This window comes from Ipomoea triloba, chromosome 15 (assembly GCF_003576645.1).
Source record: "Ipomoea triloba cultivar NCNSP0323 chromosome 15, ASM357664v1".
NCBI lineage: Eukaryota > Viridiplantae > Streptophyta > Magnoliopsida > Solanales > Convolvulaceae > Ipomoea > Ipomoea triloba.
Window position 1 is genome coordinate 12,640,904 of NC_044930.1, and position 3,578 is coordinate 12,644,481.

Consider the following 3,578-nt stretch of genomic DNA (forward strand, 5'->3'; position numbering starts at 1 on the left):
AGGGGGGTGGGGCGGGCGGGCGGTGTTAGGACGGCTACACTTTATTATTATTTTAGTCGGCCACCTAACGCCTTCTGCAACCTTGCCTATTATTGCAATGGCGGAGTACGTTTGGCTGTTCAACAGTTTCAGGGTGTGTATGCTTCGCACATGGGAACCAGAATCGATATGGGTATCAAATACTTGGTAAGGGTAATGGGTTTTGGTAAAAGTATTTTGCATGTTTGGTAGTAGGGTGGAATGAGAATGGTTATTAATAGTTAGGGAAGAAAGGAGGAAGGGAATGAAACCCTTATTTCATTAGGGTATAAGTTTTCCAATTAATGAGGTATTCAAACCTATAGTAGTATTTTAAAAACCTATCAACCAAAACAATAACAATCACTTTGATACCATACCTTATGCCTAAACCCACCAACCAACACACCAGTTCTCAGATTAAAACACACCACCTAACCACCACACACCAAATGCAACTACTCTCATAAAAATTCACCATCATGTGTATTAAAACACACCATTCTACGTTATAAAATGCACCACTGGACAAATTAAAACACATCATTCCCACCATACTGAAATACACCACTCAATTCAAATGCACCAACAAAATTAAAACACACCATTATACGTTACAAAATGCACCACTGGACAAATTAAAACACACCATTCCCCACCATACCGAAATACACTTAGTCAATTCAAATGCACCAACAAAATTAAAACACACCATTATACGTTATAAAATGCACCAATTCTCATATTAAAATACACCACTTAACCACCACACACCAAATACACATACTATTGCGAATTACAACAATATTATCTCAAATATGAACCAGATTAATGCTGATAGTGCAGATACTATTGCGAATTACTCCATTATCGTTCATCTGTTACAGTCGACATGTGTATTTTGTTCAGGACGGAGCGTTCGTTGCGGGTGATGGAGTCCTTCTACGTTCGTCTGGTGTTCGTTGTTCAGTGCTCATCGACTTCAAGTCTCCGTCGTCGCCTATCTGGTTTCGAAATTGGAGTGAATTGTCAACAGTGTCCTTCCCGTTCGCGTAACTGAAGACCAAGCGCCTGTATTGTTTGGATTAATATGAACCCTTAGATCATGGAATCTGATGGTGCAGATCAGGCCATACAGCCGCACGGGAGATGCTGTTCGCATCTGATGCCGCCTCTATATATATATATATATATATATATATATATATATATATATATATATATATATATATACACTAAAACAATTTACCATAATTATTTTGAGTGCATCTCAACTCTTAAACTGATTGGAACATGTATAATTTTCTCATATTTCACCCTTTTTTAGTGTTTCTTGGTGCATGCCCACCTATAATACATAAAAACTCTTTTATCGTAAGTATTTCTATATTTCAAAAAAATTTCCCCTTAAAAAACATAATTACAAAAACTCCATAAAATGTTTAAGATCGTTTTCCTAATTTAAGAAATAAATATTAAAAAGCATTTCCTAACAAGAAACTAGTAAACAATTACTATTTGTGCATATTTAATTTAAACAAAAATATATACAAATGCATACTTCTTTTTTTTTTTTTTCATTTTTTCATTTTTTTTCGTATCATGAGTTTTCATATATTGTTTTTTCTTATTTTTCATTTCCTTACTGGCTACTGCCTAGATCTCACATTGGCATTATATGGCTTTATTTGTATAAATGTTTGCAAGTTGGCAACCAAAAGATGCATTAATTTCTTACCAATTCAAGGTTGGTTTTGAACATTAAATTAAAACTGAGTTGCAGACTAGGTAGAAGCAAGCATCCTGGTACTTGGTTACCCACCCACCCAACTGTCTAGTCTAGTTTAGGGGTGTAAACGAATCGAATCGAGTCAAATACTTCAGTATTCGATTCAAATTCGATTATTTTGATGAGTATTCGAATTCGAATTCGTTTAGTGTTCGAATCCTAAATTCCGATTCGTATTCGATTCGACCAATTTATTCGAATATATTCGATTCGACTCGAATATTCGAATTCGAAATGACTATCTTAATTTTTTTTCTAAATTTTTCAATAAGATAAAATATAACAAAAATTTTGATTATTGGGAAGACTGAAAGGTGAAGCACTGAAGCGGCTGCTCTCACTTTTATTTTAGCTTAGGGTTTATGCCTTTACTAATTTAGTTTCTTTATATATATATATATATATTCGAATATTCGAATACTATTCGAATCGAATCTATCCTGATTTGTATTTGGATTTGAATAACATTCGAATCAAACTGTGTATTCGAATTCGGATTCGTATTCGAAATATTCGAATTCGAATATAACTATTCGAATTCGAATCACAAATCGAATCAAAATTATTTGATTTGTTTACACCCCACTCTAGTTTGGTAAAAGCGACTTTTCTTCGACTAAGTTATCAGTGCAATATTCTCTCCTTAGCTTTTAAAAGGTGGACCTTATTATCATATCATCATATTTGTAATTCATTATTATTTAGGTCCTGTTTGGTAAATAATCAGCCTATCAGCCAATTTTGGCTTATTTGACCACTATTAGTTGGTAAATAATAAGCTTTTTGTAACTCAAAAATGCTAAAATTCAAAAGGCTACTCAAAGCAGCCTTTTCAATTAGCTTTTTGAGAAAAGAAATTATACCAAACAGCTATCAGTTAACAGCTAATTTATCAAACAACTTTCTACAATCAGCCAATGTTATCAACAAATCATACCTTCTAACCCAAACAACCAACCTAATCAGTTAACAGCCACTTACCAAGCATGGCCTTAGTCTATATTACCTAGGGATAAACATAATGTAATAATAATACTAATAAAACTGCTTAAAGTAGACGACCCACTTACTCTGCCAAATGTCATTTTCGTTAGTTTACAAGCTTTCATTTGATAAAATTGATCTAAAGTGATGAAGGTTCCTTGTACGGATAATGTACATGCAAGGGGTGGAAATTGAGGATTGATTGGACGATTTGCGGTTTAGCTCTTCCAGTTCACTTGGGCAAGGATTTTGAAGGTTTAGATCGAATTAGTCTAACGTAAGCTAAGAAATTTAGCGTATAAAAAAAGTGGGAGGATATATTAGGTCATGTCACTTTGCAATCTTCCCACTTGCAGGAATGGACCGTCTTAATGTGGCCAGCCATGAAAATTTATTAGTTAGATTAGACGTTCAAGTTTTTTTTAAAAAAAGTTAATTTGAAATATCAAAAAAAAATTTTTTTTTGGGTTTATTTCTTACGTAACTTCTATCAAATGTTATCAATGAAATTTGCATGAATATAATGTTTCATTAATTTAACTTTGTGAAATTGTAGTGTATAAGGTTCTGAGAGTTGGTTCTGATCTATCCAATAGTGTTAGGACTCTATTGTTGTAGTTGTGTTAGTAGTCTTGTTATGTATTCTGTATTTATATTCTGTACACTTCTATCGTGAATATTATTCCACAACACAAATATGGTTCTCATCAATAGGAATAAATACAAATTTATTTATTTTTCTAATTATAGTAACAAATTCAAATTTAATCTAAAATTTTCAATTTAA